Genomic DNA, 18,297 nt, shown 5'->3' with positions numbered 1-18,297 from the left:
GGGGGGAAATGACGAAAGTTTGATTTTTAATGTCTTTTATTTATTATTTAAAGAGTATATTTATATTAAAATTGACGTCGGAGGTCTACACACGCGTGATTAATGGCGCATTCGAAACTTCGATAATTCTATCAATTCAAGTAAGGTATCTAAAATCATTACTCGAACTTTTCATCAATGCTAATGGACTAGAGTACTGATCTATTAAAAGCGAATTTGGAAACTAGGGGTTACGAGTATTGAGACCGGATGAAAACTGTGTAGGTTCGAGTGCTAGTGAATAGATAGCGGGTGCATATAATGATTAAACAGTAGGTGAAAATACTTATCAAATGAAAGTTCGTTTGTGGCCTGATAAAAATTGCGACTTAATCAAGTGATAGTGGGCTCCGGCCATATAAAAAGAAGGTTCGAAATGTGTTTAAATGAAAGAGGCTTCGATAACTGTTTAAAAGGCATAAAATGATAACAGAAGCAGGTTCCAATAACCAAAATGTGTATTCAACTATTGATCCAATGATAGCGGGTTCGATTATTGACCTAATAATAATGGATAAGAGTATCACTTTAAGGAAAGTCGGTTCGAGAATGAGTTAGGGTACCATTTGATAGGTGAAAAATTGAGTACCGGTCTAATAATAGCGAGTTTTATAACCGATTAAAAGTTATTAGACCGATTATCCATCAAATGATACTGTGTTCGAGTCTTAATAACAAAAGAGTGGAAATAAGAATTTATTAAATGGCTGCGTGTTCTAGTATCCGAACCAACAATCTCTTTAGAGAATCTCGAACGAATAATCAAACCATTAGGAATTGAACCAATAAATGTTTACTGTACTCCAGTGATCAGCTTTCAAACCTTAAATCATATGATTAATACTCGAACCCACTATCATCTTATCAATTTCTGAACCGCCTTAACATTGTTCAAACAACCTATTATATATATGTCCTCGAATCTACATTTTATGCAAAGACTCGTTAAACAGCTGTTCAAACCTGTTGTCTTTTCAACAGTATTTGAACCCACTACCTTTTAATTGGTACTCGATGATTTGATCCGCAATCGAGTTTGCCATAATACAAACTCGATCTCACTAACAAGAGAGTTTAGTTACAGAAGTGTTCAACTGATTTACTCACTCAAACGATTTATTCCAGAACCGATTTAAAGTAATAATGATCAGATCTCCGAGAGTTCATTTGCTGATCAAGTAAAAGGAGGCTCAAGAATCGGAAGTACAAATGTGGGTTCAATAATTTACGAAATGAAAGTGAGTTTCAGCATTGACAAAGAGCAGAGTTGGTTGGATCAGTGGTGTGTTTTAGTATTAATTAAAAGAGAGTGTGTTAGAGAACAAACTGAAAGTTAAGGGACTTAAGTACCGATCAAATGATAAGTTCGACAACGTGAAAAATATTGGTTACAAGTATTGATAAAATTATATGGGCTTTGAGAGGGATTAAAAAAAAGTATGTTGGTTCGAGAGCTAATAAAAAGATAGTGAATTCAAATAATGATTAAATGCCCGTAAGTGAAATACTGATATTGAGTCAGTTCTGAAATCGATTAAATGACAGTTGATTCTGATCAAAATCCTCGCTTTATATTAGCAATTGAACTGACACTGTATGTATCGGTTCCATAACCCCTACATTTTATCAATGTTTAACTTCGCTAACATTTCAACAGTACACAAACCTATTATTTGATCTGTAATCGAATTTATCATCTTTGGTATATTACTCGATCTCTCTGTTATTACATTTATCTGGTATAATCCTCTCTTTTGTTAAACTGGGGTTTACTAACTAATAAGATGAATCTAACTTGCTATCACGTGATCAATAATGGTACCCACGCTCATTTAAATATCAAATGATCGACTTATCATTTGAACAAATTTTCTTTTCTTTAATACTATACTCGAACGCGCTACCCATTTAATGGTGCTTGAACCTATTATAATTAAATTATGTATGAGCCCTCTATCATTTAATCAATAATGCGACCGGCTATTATATGTATGATACTATATGATTATTTCTTAAAATCTAGAGCACACTCATTCATTATCAGTATTTGAACGCATCATTTGGTCATTTAATTTGAGCACTTTCCTAAACCGTTTAATTGTTAACCTTGAATTATTTATCGTTACTCACACCAGCTTTCATATGATCAATAATCGAACCCTTTATCATATGATCAGTTTTCAATCTTACTATTATTTGAACATTACTTGATTATACTATCATTTGGCACGTTTTTAACTTACCTTTGCTCATCACTCGTTCCCTATTATCAATGATACAATCTATTATTCAACAGTATTTAATTCTGTTATCATTTGATTTGCTTGTTAACCGAACACTCTGGTATTTCATATTTTTAATGATTTTCTAAGTCACTCCAAATACTAACTTTTTAACCATTCTCATTTGTTAAACTCTAACCAATAAACTATTTATCGGTACTCTACCCCGCTCACATGTGATCAATCGAACATTATTCGTTCTTATTATCATGTGATCGCTTTTTATATCATTTTCTTTTGATGAACTGGAGTCTTTTATTCATACCTAATATCAAAGCAATGTTCGATCGCACTATTATTTGGACCACTTATACATTAAATCAATTACCCATTTAACGGTTGCCGAAGCTACTATCATTTCGTTAGTAATTAATCTAACCCAATATTATTTGATCATTATTCGAGCTTACTAACTTTTGAACAGTATTCGACTTCAGTGTCCTTTTGAACGCTTTTTTAAACTGCTCGCTTTAGTAACTGCTAACTTTTTAAACCACTTTCTAATGTTAGACTCGAACCCTCTAACCATTTATCGCCACTCGAACCTGTTATATGTTCATTGTCGAGACTACAAGAACTAATTTAGCCATATGTGACCTAATCTTTATAACATATGGCCAGAGAAAATGGTGTTAAGTTTCTCTACATAAGTAAGAATGTTAATTAACGAGGTTAAATAAGTACCGAGCCGTATCGCACATCGCATTAGTTAAAATATATATTTCTTTCTTATCTACTTTTGTTATTCACCTAATATTTATTATTTGTTTATGCATTTTATTGTACCCGTCATATATTTTTGTTTGTGTATCTGGTAACTTTGATGTATAATAAGTCTACATAGCTTCGTACCTGTCCATGTGTTAAGTCTCTGTGTAAATATGTAGTGAAAGAATTAAAATCTTTGTGAAAGAATATGTCACAGAACAGGATTAATTGCTTAGCCTAATATTTCCCTACCTTGCTAAAAATTCCTGTTTTCGTTGTGAAAGATGACGCCCACACAAAATATATTTTACTTACATCACTGGTTTAGCATATACAAAATAAATTATAGTATAATATCATACAGTGTTACTCATTTTTAGTTATTAGATATTTTAACCTAAGTATGGCGGAACATATCCAGATCCATCGTGATAAGCATATGAGATGAGTGTTGACCACTCAATCCCTGTTTATTCTGTATCCTTGGAGAGAGAAAAAAACTGAAGAACCATCGTCAGAGTGGGAGTACCTAGAACAACACGAGAAAAGTTTCATTACACCTTTTAAGAACTTCCACACAAAAGGATGCATTTAATCGCGTTTGTAGACCTCGAGTCCTCCTGATTTCCTTAAACGTTTTGTTGTGACAATTTGAAAGATTTTTTTAAAGAACGTGTCCATGCAATAAAAAATTTGATCTACCTGAAGTTCAGTAATCCTTCTCAGCAGAACGATGTGAAGTTTTATGTTCTGTCTATCTTCACTCCATCTCCTCTCTTGTTTCTGCAGAGTGCAGGGTTAGTGAGGGGGAGGGAGTGAAATAAATGCTGGCGTCATAACAACAGATCTGAGAGTTTAACTGATAAAACGTCTATTTTATTAAAAATAAAAGTTCTATATTCGGTCTAGGTTGAATATCGAATTAGACTCAATTTACTAAAGATAACTAGTTAGCGAAGGAAACCGGGATGTGTCAACTTTCCATTTACATTTACTGCAGTGATATTTGATATTTTAAAATTATCCTCTTTATTACTTGCATTTTATTATCATTTCACCACCATTCATTGCTCAATTTCTTCTCAACTGCAAAATGACTCTTCCTTTGAATTTGCATTTTATAAAATATTTCGCTTTATGTAATGCCTTTGACTAAAAATTTTGAAATTTGGCTAATATTTTTTATATTCAGCTAATTTCCTGGCTAATAATTTAAATTCCTTCATGTTGGTCCTGTATCTATCTCACCCTCTTTCGCTGTGTATGTAAGTATGTATGGGTGTGTGTGCTACATAAAGAGCTTCAATTAATCACTTTATGTTATTTATTTATCTAAATTTCTTTCTTAAACTATTATTCTAGACAAAAAGGTCTTTCTCACACGTTAATACTCACATCCTGTCTTTTAATCTACAATTTTGGTTTTCAAGTTCTGTATTATGTGTGTGTTAAGCATTTTAACGTTTTTCCCTTTGCTATCTCGTGAGTAGGACTTTTCCCCTCAACCTAATTAGCAGACCAATAATAACTTTTTAAATTTCCCTTATCCCCTAAAACGAAACATTTTACGGAGATGATTGTTCTCTTTCTAATAATTATTAAATAAATATTTTGCCCTCTTCTATTGCTCCTGATGTTCCCAATATTGCCCATTGAGGTTGAGGGTTGCGTTTGTGAATTCATTCACCACGATGTGGCGGTCCCTTATAACGTAACAGAATATAATATATCTGCGAATGAAAAGTTCTATCATTAGGTATAACTGGTTTCGAGCTTTTGCTGGAAGGCGGTGGTAAATCTTAGGTTATAACAGAATGCTTGTCGAAAGTCCGAATTTTATATTAGAGCAAACTTCGGGCTTTTAGTAAGCTACTTTCGGTAAGCTTTTACTAGGTTTTACCAATAAATCCTAAGATTTACAAGATTTCGGCCTTTTACAGTAACATAATTATTCTCAGGGGCACTCTTAACTAGTAACTGTGCAATCGCGATCCTTTTCTGATCATTTCCTTACAGGGTTTCAAATTCCAATATTTTTATATGACATTACGACACAAGAATTTAAAATTGTAGAGTAATAATATTCTGACAAACTTGATGCATGAACATTTTTCCATTTAATGCTTCTCTGATCAACGAACATCATTTTAGTGACATGGGAACTTTCAAATTCGTGATGCCATACTATTATGGAAATATATTACTGTAAAAAAATTTTTTTAATGTTCAATTCAATGAAAATTAAAATGAATTATTACAGTCCTTTGACCACTTCTCAATGAATAAATGTGATTCAGTAAGGCCTAAGTCAAAATTTTTGATGGTTTTCATTTGATGGACCAACATAATCTTGATGGTAACCAACCTGAGTAACCATCACTTCAATGTAGGAATTGGGACTGATTCTTGATGATCCAACACAGGAATAGCAACTTCTTTTGATGATATATTCCTGAGGATCAGCAAGAATTCCCATTCAACTATCATAAAAATGTATAGTTGGAACCATCATGGACCACCACGGATTGTTGGTCCATGAGAGTTAAACTTCTCTTGATTATTTACCATTATAGTATTAAACTAGCATTTTCCATCATGGAATGATAGAAGTTTGTTGGCATTGCAAAAAATATGAACACATAATGGATGATGTTGGACCATCATGATATTCTCTGAAACCATCATAAACCATCACAATTTTTTCACATTATTTACGGTTTCTCCGGCCTTATAAAGCAGGTGAGTGTTATGATTTTATAATAAAATATTTACAAGTAATTAATTTTTTTCTTTTAATTTGAATATAGTTGCATAGAATAGAGTATAGAATATATATGGAATTCGTATAGAATAGGGTATGCAGAATGGTTTTCTAGGTCTGATTAAGACTAAGATTAAAAGAACAAAAAATTAAATTAAAAGTGCAAATCTTTCATTCCAAATATTTCAATTTGTTTACTTATGAGCATTCCTTATTAAAAATTTTTTAGTTTATAAGTAATATTTTCTTCATTAAAAATTTAAATTTTTCTATAAAAATAGTCAAAACACTTTTTTTTTTTTTGAAATCAAATGACAAAACATTATATGTTTTCGTATGTTTCACATTATTTTAATTTTTGAAGTAATTAGATTCCTAAAATTATAGGATGTAAAGTTTAAATAGAGTATAAGATTCCTCTCTTACAAATATATATATATTAATATTTAATGACATATATATTTGTTCCTTTCTTTAAAAAAAAACAAATAACAATAGATTCTATTTTGACATCTATATTGTCACTGCGTTGCGAATAACGACACGCGATTACGAAAATTAATTTTCACTTTTTGATGCAGCTCCAGGCGGCTGCATTACAAATTCATATAGGTTTCCTGTGCTTTTATTTATTGCTCTTTGGCAATTTACATGCGTTTGTGTTTTTTTTTGTTTCTGATATTTTGATTTTGATTCGATAACAAGACTAGACACTACTCCATAGTTGATCAGCAATATATAATTTAAAATAGTCACATATTTGTAAAAGAAGTTTAGATTTTTTCCGAAAATGTCGCTTTTGAGATACTTTTTGTAAAAATAATTTGGGCTAAAAAGAAGATACAGAAGGGCTGGTTCATTTCATACTCAAAGCTGACGTCACGCCGCACACAGATCTCAAAAATCAGAACTAGAGGATATGAAAAATTTGCTGCTTTCAATAAGAAATGAGCTGAATGTTCGACACTTTTCTGATACTAGCTGTCAAATTTGACACTGTTCAAAATTATTTCTGTTTAAAAATATAGTATTCATACATTTTCTTGGTATTCCTTATAGAATAATAAAAAAAATTTAGAGTTAGAAAAATACAGCAATGGTTGTCATCGTTTTTTAATTTTAGTTTTAAACTCTTTCTGTTAAGTAAAAAAAGGGCATATAAGAACACTTTTACAGTTATTTATTGTTCGATAATAATATGCAACTTGTGCATATTTAATAAAAGTGTCATAATATATTTTATTAATTGTTATGCCTCGTTTTAATTTATTTGCTTACTTATAATTAAAAGAACAATTTATTTCTATATATTATCACTTGGAAACAAAAATATTAAATGCTAATTACTAAAACAATAATTTTTGAGCATATAGAAATGGAAATAATACACGTCCTCATAAATATTGGAAATTAAGGCGTTATAATTAAAACGCATAAATATTTTCAATAATATCATTAAAATATATCTTAATTGGAAAAATTTATAAGCATTAATGTCTTATTTTTTAAATTTAGGATTTTATTTTCTACGATCAGGATTTCTTTTTTCTTTGAAGATCAGAATTAAAGAAATTCTGATTCTTCTTTTCTGTTTAAAGTTATCCTTAAACGTCTAAATAAAAAACATGAAGTATAATGTAGAAGGCTAAATTCTTCTAATATATTTTATACTTCATTTGATGTCACCTTCATATTTTCTAAAATAAAACAAGGAAAATAGCGCCTTCTCACTTTGTGTTTTATAATAATTCTTGCAGGTCGCTATCGCGCAAGCCGATTTTAAAAATTGATTGCTGAAAACAGATAAAGAAAATCACCTAAAGATTTTTTTTAAATATAAAAAACAATGAATGTATTGAAATAAGTTTAAAAAAGATGCTAGTTACAAGCGAAACAATTTATTTTATAAAGCCAGAAGTTGATGCTTTCGCCACAGTGACGTCACTGACTGAAATCAGAAGCTCGGAGAGGTACGAGTCTCTTTAAAGGAGTAACCCAGCCCTTTTATTCTCTCCTTAGCCCCGAAAAATGGTATCCTTAGTTGTTTTACCTCATTCTTAGTAGCGATAGGTTACATTTCTCTTGCCAAAGGAGGACCTGTAACTCTTCTTCACCAGAAAATTGAATGCGACCACCTGAATTAAAAAATAGGTAAAAAATAAGAAATAGCAATAAAATAAAAATAACAAATTCATGTTTTTTTTTTTTTTTTTTTTTACAAAATAAATGTGTACAGTGCGCAAGAAAAATCACCCAGAAAAAATTTTGTATGAATTATTGGATTTTCTCTAAATCGAACACAAAAACGTACTTTCTCTGTATAACTTTCTTTTTGTTGCATATTTGAATTCCTAACCTTCTTAAGATGCTTCATTATTGATATTACTACTCAAATAGTTTAGTTAGGAGAGCGGATGAAAGTTTGGTCCCTTAAAAATTATTTTCACTTTTAGCGTTTTTAGTCATACTTTAAAGACTAATTTAACAACATTAATTAGATTGCACCCACTCATAAAACTAATTTATCTAAAGATTATTTCATGCAAAAAACAATACTTTTTAATATTTGTTTATTAATTTTTATTATTTAATTGTGGATGAAAAGAAATTGAATTAAGGTATAAATTTTTTATACCATATAAATCAACGTATATTACTATGATGAAATCAAAAGTATGAACTATTTTTATTTAGTATAAGCCAAAAAATAATTAAAGTGAATAATTTATAAAGAAAATAATTTGAAGACAAGAAGAAATATTTAGATGGGAAGATTAGTATTTAAATGTGGTTGTTTGACGAGACGAACTTGATTTACGCACCCGTAGCTTAAAATTACATTCATACTTTTGTAGATGGATGGTGGGTTAGAATTCTTTTGCCGTTAGGCTAACCGTGGGAGGTTTTCAAGGTCTTCCTTTACCTTTCACGTAGCGCAAATGCTCGTTAGTTCCCTCAAAAACCCCTCCACGAAGGCAAATTTCTCCCAATACTTGATCCAGAAGTTCCATTGTCTTCTGGATTGGGTTCAAAATTATGAGGCTAGGAAGTTGAACATTAATAGTCGCAAAATTTCTCTAAGAAGAAAGCTGAAGAAAGCAATCTAGAACATCCGTAAATCTTTCTTTTAACTGAACGCAAACAACATTTCAAAACATATTTTTCATTAATGATTTCCTTATCGACGAACTTCTAATATAATTTCGGTGAACTGAGAACTATCGATTTCGTAATCGCATACTATTACGGATACTTATTACTGTAAAATAAGTTTTTTAATGTTCATTTTCGTGTAAATTAAAATGAAGATATTTAAGTGCCTTGCCGTAATAAAAAAGGGACGTAACCAGTTGTCGGCAGTAGCGCGCTGCAAGTAGCGAAACTACTGTATTTGCTACTTTCTTTAGTATCGTGTGCAGTTTTTTAAAAGAAGTTTTGCAGTGAGTGGTACGATACAAAAAAAAATGTAGTTTGTAGCGATCCTTGATAACTTCTTTTAACGTTATTAAATAAAGAAACCAAGTTTAAACTCAAAAATTTCGAAAAAAATAGATGAGTAATCGGCCTAGTTGTTCCTGAGAAATCAAATTTTAAAAACCGCACTTTTTCAAAATTTGATTTTGCAGGAACTATAAAGTACGTTTTTGTGTCCGATTTCGAGACTTAAATTATCCACTGCATTTATTAATTGGCATATTGGTGGTCATCTTCTCAAATCATTAAGATTGAGAACGTGGGGATCCGATCATTAGATCAGAAGTTATTCAGGGTGGTCCGTTTTTGCTTTTCGCTCTGTACTTCATTTCTTGGAGGATATAAAAAAAAGCTTTTATAACTTAAATGACCTTTGACAGTTTCCAAGCATTTTATTAAATCACTGTCGAAAAAAGCATAGAGTTTGAAAATTAAAGGAACAAATTCGTAAAAAATGCTTTAAAATAAAAACAATTTCATGTAAACATGAATTAAGACTTCTTAATATCTCCTCATATTTAACCAAATCAATTTTTTATTCAAAATCATTTTTAATATAGGTGAAAATTAAGATATCCAGTTAAGTTTTTGTCTTCCATAAGTAGCAAAGCAGTGACTACATTTCGAAAGTAGTTTCTAGTCGCAACATTAAAATAAAAAATAGTTGTAGTTAACTGCAAAGAAAATACAGTTTTACCGACCACAGGATGCAACCATATTACACTGAAGAAATCTTCAGAGCAACTGTACGTAATAATAACGTCCTCTATAGGTTTGTGAATGACGGCACGCGATTTGGAAATTTAATTATCACTTTTTCATGCAGCTTGTGACGATTGCATTACATATTCATATTGGTTTACTGAACTTTATATTTATTGTGTTTCGGCCATTTTCACACGGTGTTTCGGTTTTGACATAATTATTTGAATTTGATAATTAAAAGCCTATATCACACGAGAGGAAATAAGTGCAACTGTAAGTTTAACCGAAACAGTAACTGCAATTTCTCCAAAAATTGCTCGAAAAATCCTCGTGTGATATAGAAATCACGGTTGCACGAAATATCTGCAACTGTTCAGGCAATTTCTTATATCAACAAATCAGATCGTTTGCTTTTTATGACGTTTCAATTTTATGTGATGACGTATACAAATGTAAATAAAAGTGGCGGTGATGTTGGTGAAGAGGATGATCGGATGAAATTTTTTTATAGACGAAACGGATCAGTTTTCTTAATTTAATAATAACATTTCCTTTAAAATTAAAGCATTAAAAATACTTTCACACGATGAGATAACCATTTCAATGCAGTTGATGTACTACCATAACAGGAACCTGCACATCATTTTAGTATCGGTGAGTATGTGGTGTTACTACCACTATAAATAATAAATACCAATTCACCAGTATATAAGACATGTTAACTTGATTCTATCACGAGGTACCTTTTGATAGATGAAGGTTGACATAGTCGATAATTAATTCCCCCACATTGGTGACCTACGGACGTGATAAGAAATTGTCAATATTGATGGATGAATCCACATTAAACAGTTGATATGCTTAAAAAAAAAAAAAAAAAAAATCCGGTGAAGTAAATAAAGTCTCCCGGTTAATAAATAATAATGAGCGAAATGCTAGAAAAAAAATAATAATAGCGAAAAGCTATAAAAAAATGATGGGAAAAAATAGCGAAAAAGCTATAAAAAAAAATAACGAGCGAAATGCTTGGAAGGAAAAAAAAATATATATATAATGAGCAAAAATTGAAGTTAATAAATAAAACAGCATTAATCAACTACTGGTATCTGTTCATCGAATTCTATCACAGATAAAATTCTGGAAGGGGAGTAATGTAGTGTAACTACCACTATAAATAATAAATACCAATTCACTAGTATATAAGACATGTTAACTTGATTCTATCATGAGGTACCTTTTGATAGATGAAGGTTGACATAGTCGATAATTAATTCCCCCACATTGGTGACCTACGGACGTGATAAGAAATTGTCAATATTGATGGATGAATCCACATTAAACAGTTGATATGCTTAAAAAAAAAAAAAAATCCGGTGAAGTAAATAAAGTCTCCCGGTTAATAAATAATAATGAGCGAAATGCTAGAAAAAAAATAATAATAGCGAAAAGCTATAAAAAAATGATGGGAAAAAATAGCGAAAAAGCTATAAAAAAAATAACGAGCGAAATGCTTGGAAGGAAAAAAATATATATATATAATGAGCAAAAATTGAAGTTAATAAATAAAACAGCATTAATCAACTACTGGTATCTGTTCATCGAATTCTATCACAGATAAAATTCTGGAAGGGGAGTAATGTAGTGTAACTACCACTATAAATAATAAATACCAATTCACTAGTATATAAGACATGTTAACTTGATTCTATCATGAGGTACCTTTTGATAGATGAAGGTTGACATAGTCGATAATTAATTCCCCCACATTGGTGACCTACGGACGTGATAAGAAATTGTCAATATTGATGGATGAATCCACATTAAACAGTTGATATGCTTAAAAAAAAAAAAAAATCCGGTGAAGTAAATAAAGTCTCCCGGTTAATAAATAATAATGAGCGAAATGCTAGAAAAAAAATAATAATAGCGAAAAGCTATAAAAAAATGATGGGAAAAAATAGCGAAAAAGCTATAAAAAAAAATAACGAGCGAAATGCTTGGAAGGAAAAAAATATATATATATAATGAGCAAAAATTGAAGTTAATAAATAAAACAGCATTAATCAACTACTGGTATCTGTTCATCGAATTCTATCACAGATAAAATTCTGGAAGGGGAGTAATGTAGTGTAACTACCACTATAAATAATAAATACCAATTCACTAGTATATAAGACATGTTAACTTGATTCTATCATGAGGTACCTTTTGATAGATGAAGGTTGACATAGTCGATAATTAATTCCCCCACATTGGTGACCTACGGACGTGATAAGAAATTGTCAATATTGATGGATGAATCCACATTAAACAGTTGATATGCTTAAAAAAAAAAAAAATCCGGTGAAGTAAATAAAGTCTCCCGGTTAATAAATAATAATGAGCGAAATGCTAGAAAAAAAATAATAATAGCGAAAAGCTATAAAAAAATGATGGGAAAAAATAGCGAAAAAGCTATAAAAAAAAATAACGAGCGAAATGCTTGGAAGGAAAAAAATATATATATATAATGAGCAAAAATTGAAGTTAATAAATAAAACAGCATTAATCAACTACTGGTATCTGTTCATCGAATTCTATCACAGATAAAATTCTGGAAGGGGAGTAATGTAGTGTAACTACCACTATAAATAATAAATACCAATTCACTAGTATATAAGACATGTTAACTTGATTCTATCATGAGGTACCTTTTGATAGATGAAGGTTGACATAGTCGATAATTAATTCCCCCACATTGGTGACCTACGGACGTGATAAGAAATTGTCAATATTGATGGATGAATCCACATTAAACAGTTGATATGCTTAAAAAAAAAAAAAAATCCGGTGAAGTAAATAAAGTCTCCCGGTTAATAAATAATAATGAGCGAAATGCTAGAAAAAAAATAATAATAGCGAAAAGCTATAAAAAAATGATGGGAAAAAATAGCGAAAAAGCTATAAAAAAAAATAACGAGCGAAATGCTTGGAAGGAAAAAAATATATATATATAATGAGCAAAAATTGAAGTTAATAAATAAAACAGCATTAATCAACTACTGGTATCTGTTCATCGAATTCTATCACAGATAAAATTCTGGAAGGGGAGTAATGTAGTGTAACTACCACTATAAATAATAAATACCAATTCACTAGTATATAAGACATGTTAACTTGATTCTATCATGAGGTACCTTTTGATAGATGAAGGTTGACATAGTCGATAATTAATTCCCCCACATTGGTGACCTACGGACGTGATAAGAAATTGTCAATATTGATGGATGAATCCACATTAAACAGTTGATATGCTTAAAAAAAAAAAAAAATCCGGTGAAGTAAATAAAGTCTCCCGGTTAATAAATAATAATGAGCGAAATGCTAGAAAAAAAATAATAATAGCGAAAAGCTATAAAAAAATGATGGGAAAAAATAGCGAAAAAGCTATAAAAAAAAATAACGAGCGAAATGCTTGGAAGGAAAAAAATATATATATATAATGAGCAAAAATTGAAGTTAATAAATAAAACAGCATTAATCAACTACTGGTATCTGTTCATCGAATTCTATCACAGATAAAATTCTGGAAGGGGAGTAATGTAGTGTAACTACCACTATAAATAATAAATACCAATTCACTAGTATATAAGACATGTTAACTTGATGAGGTACCTTTTGATAGATGAAGGTTGACATAGTCGATTTGTAATTTCCCCACAAGTATAGTACACTATTTTCTAGATAAATTTTCTTTAAAAATATTTATTTATTTTAAGCTAAAAAAGTTAAAACTTATTATAATTTGTTCCGATCAAAGTTTTAATTACTTTAAATAGAATTAATTTCTATTTTTATATATGTAAAGATTTATGCTGGCGAAAAGCTTTACTTTGAAATATTCGCCAAGCAACTCGCCAAACTTTGTTGCATTATTATAACGTAAAATATAATAATGATTATATTTCTTTATTTTTAAATTTTAATCTTTATTTCTGTTGATTGTAAAAGCATGTGTCCGATTATTTGAAGTTTTTTTATTATTATAATTATTTGTGAAATAATTATTTTATTCTTCTCTAAGAATTCTTTTAATTTTTGAAAATCTCATTTTAAAACAAGTTAGAAAATATGTGTGGTAAATATTTACCTTGTCTCTCACAAAGTCACCCCATTTTCCAGTAATTATTAAAAAGTATTAAAAAAAAGATAGGGTATTATACAAGTATATAAGAAGTAATTATTAAAAATGCAAATTCCCAATCTCCTTGTCTGTTTCTACATTCATCCCCTCTATTTATTTTTTTTTTTTTTTTTGGTGTATGATGCAAAATATTGCATAATATTTTGTTTATAATTATTCAAAGTTAACTAATGATACTTTACTTTTTATTTATACTTTACTTATTTATACTTTACTTTTTATTTATACTTTATTTTACTTAACTTTTCTACAATGACAGTAAGTATGTAAGTGTACCTTACTAATTTTTCAATATACTTACATTTTTAATAGTCTTCGTTTATAAATACAATTTATTTTTCTTAAAACAAATTTCAATCCAAACATAAGAACTACAAAACCAAATATACCTGCCATCTTTCATTAGTGTATAGAATAATCTTAGAACTATAATCAAAATATCTGACAAACTTAAAGTAAGTTTAAAAGGGATACCTAAGGACTGAAATGATTTCAAATTAATGGTATTTAATCTCCCTTATTCTAATAATGTGTTGGTAAAATTTTATCATGAAAGTGTTTTCTTTCTTTTATTTCAGATATTTCGTATAATCCTGTAAGGTTTGTCTGGTGAAGAAGGAAAGAGATGTAATACTATTTTTATGAAAAAAATTAAAAAATAAGAAATGAAAATGAATAATGTTCTAATTGTTTCACTTGACTATAAATGTTTTATTTTTTAAATTGATTCTTGTATTATTTAAAAGCAAAACAAAACACGTAAAAGGCTATAACAAAATAATATGATACATAAAAAGTATGTTCTTAATAAAATATTGTTTTTTTCTTAGTTATTAATAAATTTTAATTTTTATACTATAAATTACAATAAATTTGTCCTAAAATAAATCCTATAATTTTTAATTAAATTATCTTATACCAATAATGAATGTTTACAAATTTTACAATAATAATTTGTAAGTATGACATTGAAAATCCTCTTATATTTAAAAAACAATTTTACTAAGAAATTAGAAAAAATAATTTTCATAAAAGTGATATTCCTGATATGCAATGTGTAAATGAATAAAATTGATGATCCCTTAATGCAATGTAAATTAATTTGATGACAATAAAATTCTGAGACATTGTAGTATAGATAAGTCTGACATTATTTGTTATGCATTTTTTAGACTAAATTTTAAAAAAAAAATTGATTTGATAGATCTAATAGTTTTGATGTTATGAATACTTTATGTGTAAAAGGTAAGTCAAAAATTGTATATTTCATACATTAAACCCTCATTTCTTCTAAAGAATTATTTCAAAGGACTGTTTTTTTTAATTAAGCTTAAAAAATTAAATTTGAAGAAATGCCTTGCTTGCTTAGATAGCAATGTCAGTTGCATAAAGTGGTATAAGTCATAAAATTGTCCTTTCTACACATGAAACTTTTATAAATTTTCGAATTGCTAAACTATTGAATCAGACAACTTGGTTTTATACTCATTCGATTTAGCGTATACACAGATAATGATACCCCACTTGCCTAACTAGCATGTTAGATAGTAAATATATATAAATAAACTATGCTTTTACAGGGTGCGGAGCCAAATCTTTCAACAAAAAATAAGCAACTTTTAAAAACATTTTAGGCACTCAAAAAATATTTTTAAGCACTATGTAAATTGAAAAAATGCAGAATAATTTTCAAAGACTTTACATGATCATGATAAAATAACTAGAATTTGAAAAAGAACTCTTTTCTTGATTATATTAGCCATTAAAAAATGATCAAGAGATTTTTCGGTTCGATTTCCGAGGGTGGAAAATGAAGTCTGAAATTGAGAATATCTTGCAAAATGCAGCAGAGTTGCACATGAGAGAGTAAGAATCTCACCGAACCCAGCTCACTAGACGCACATGCGGACTTGCAAGTATTTCACCAAACCTGTAAAATGATTGGCGCTTTTATACACTATGAATTGACGGTACGCTGAAATTGATCGTGGTTGAATGAATTCTGAAAACGTGAAATAGAAGAATGTGAAAAGCACGTTTTTACATAATACGTGGCGAAAATCGACATTCCCTTTGATAAATCTCATTTTCGAAAAGGGAAAATAAAGCACTTTTTAAAAAAGCTACACTCCATGTTTTATACCTTAGTCACTCAAATCAAGATAAAAAAAATCGTCAAAATTCTAGATAGTATTTAAGTCCATCCCCCGTTCACCCCCTTATCCTTTTAGGGACGCAGCATGAAATTCATTGATATCTTAACATCATCTTATATATATAATATCATCTTATATTATGAGAATAATCATCTTATATATCATCTTATAATATCATCTTATATTATGAGATAGAAATCGTAATCCTTTTTATACTATGCTACCTCACTTAAAAAACCCTTTTCAAAAACGCTAAGCACTTTTTAAAAACGCTGCGCATCATGTTTTATACATTAGTCACTCAAATCAACGTAAAAAAAATCGTCAAAATTCTAGATAGTATTTAAGTCTTTAGGGACGCAGCATGAAATTCAATGACATGTTAATATCATCTCATATTATGAGGTAGAAATCATAATCCTTTTTATAATATGCTACTTCACTAACGGGGAAATAAAGTTTTCAAAATTTTTATTTGCTACTGAGAAAAAGACAACACAAATACAAATGTAAAAAATTTAATCAAAATCAATCAATATTCTACAGCGTCTGTGATTTCTTTTTCCTCCCTTTACGAACATCGTTGAGAAACTATGATATAATAGAATCATATGATAAAATATGAGCCAAAAGTAAAGATAAATAACAAAATATGGTAACCCAATTACATGCAACTGTTCAGGCAATTAAGCAACCCTTTCGGCAACTCCGAAAGGAGGAATTGTGCTTAGAGTTGCAGGTAGAGTTGAAGTTACACTTACGGTTGCACTTATTTTTCTCTCGTGTGATAGAGGCATTAGATTTGACACTACTCGATAGTTCAGCAACAATATACTTTTTAAATAGTCAGATATTTGTAAAATAAGACTAATTTTTTCCGAAATTGCCAACTTTTTAGCTATTTCTTGAAATAAAAAAAATAGTAGCCTTAGTTACTTCACCTCGATCTTAGTAGCAAATAGCCTGCCAGTGGAGGGACCAGTAACTCTTCTTTTTTTCAGAAAATCAATGATGACCACCTGAAATTAATTAAGAATAGGTGAAAAATAAGAAATAATAAACAAATCACAAAATAAAATAGAAACTAATTAATAAATTCACGACTTTCATGTTTTGCAAGATAAATGTGTGCAAATCAAGTAAAAAGTAAATCAAGAGGAATGATTTTTTTTTATACCATATTAATCAACATATATTTCTAATGTGAAATCTAAAGTTACAACTGATGTAAAGTTTCAGATGTGAAAAAGAAAACTTTAATAATTTCTGATGTAAATAGTGTGAATAAACTTTTTATATTTTTTTTCCTTTTTCTTTCTTTAAAAAGGGTTTTATCCCAATCAAAAGGAATTTTTCTTCCTTCAAAAATATTTAAAATATACATGTTCATGCTTTCATAAATTGAAAAATTATTTGTTTTTAAAGTGTTTGTAAATTAATTGAAAATAGAAATTTTTGTTTCTGAGTTTTAAAAAGTGCTGATTTTGTATTTTCTGGAAAATAATCATTTTTTTTAATTAACTTGACAATTTTGTTAATACAAATTGTTTTTTTTTAAAATTCTATAACGAAATAACATTTGTCTTGTGCTCAAAATTGTTTATTGAAATTTCCTTTAGTGGGAAGGGGGTTTGCATTTTAGAAATGAAAATGCTTATCTCTTACTTATTTGCTTATTGACTCAAAAAAAATTTCTCTTTTGGGCAATGTTTTTATTGCTTTTAGTTATCTGAGTAACAGTTTAACATTAAATTTAAATGTAATGGGTTTCTATGGAGATTTTTTATATACTTCCCATTTGTATTTATTTTTAACATATTGCATTACAATGTTAACCAATTAATACACGAACTTAAACAAGCGTAAACCGGTTACAGCCGCGTAAAAACGTTAAAGTTGCAAAGTAGCACCTGATAATAAAGATTTTAAGTAGAATCTTACAGTGCGTCTAATAATTTGAGCAGAGACTGTTGATTCAGAACATTTAAA

General features: G+C 29.3%; 2 long non-coding RNA genes across 3 annotated transcripts in view; one reads left to right on the top strand and one right to left on the bottom strand.

Moving 5' to 3' along the window:
* Window positions 1-2,551: 2,551 nt before the first annotated feature.
* LOC147816096 (uncharacterized) overlaps window positions 2,552-18,297 on the bottom strand; it is a 46,301-nt gene continuing 30,555 nt past the window's right edge. Inside the window, exons 5-7 of one of the 2 annotated variants that reach the window (XR_015431677.1) lie at window positions 17,250-17,327; window positions 7,841-7,925; window positions 2,552-3,558 (exon numbers count right to left, since the gene is read on the bottom strand). This is a non-coding gene — a long non-coding RNA (uncharacterized LOC147816096). Of the gene's footprint in view, window positions 3,559-7,672; window positions 7,926-17,249; window positions 17,328-18,297 lie in introns of those variants that run through there. The other variant, XR_015431676.1, reaches the window with a different exon arrangement.
* LOC147816097 (uncharacterized) lies at window positions 8,108-14,875 on the top strand. The gene is made up of 2 exons (XR_015431672.1): window positions 8,108-10,623; window positions 14,731-14,875. It is a non-coding gene; the product is annotated as an uncharacterized LOC147816097 (long non-coding RNA).

This window comes from Parasteatoda tepidariorum, chromosome 2 (genome assembly GCF_982258835.1).
Source record: "Parasteatoda tepidariorum strain Cologne lab strain chromosome 2, Ptep-v5.0, whole genome shotgun sequence".
NCBI lineage: Eukaryota > Metazoa > Arthropoda > Arachnida > Araneae > Theridiidae > Parasteatoda > Parasteatoda tepidariorum.
Note: the sequence above shows the minus strand (reverse complement) of the source record. Positions and strands in the feature narration are given on the sequence as shown.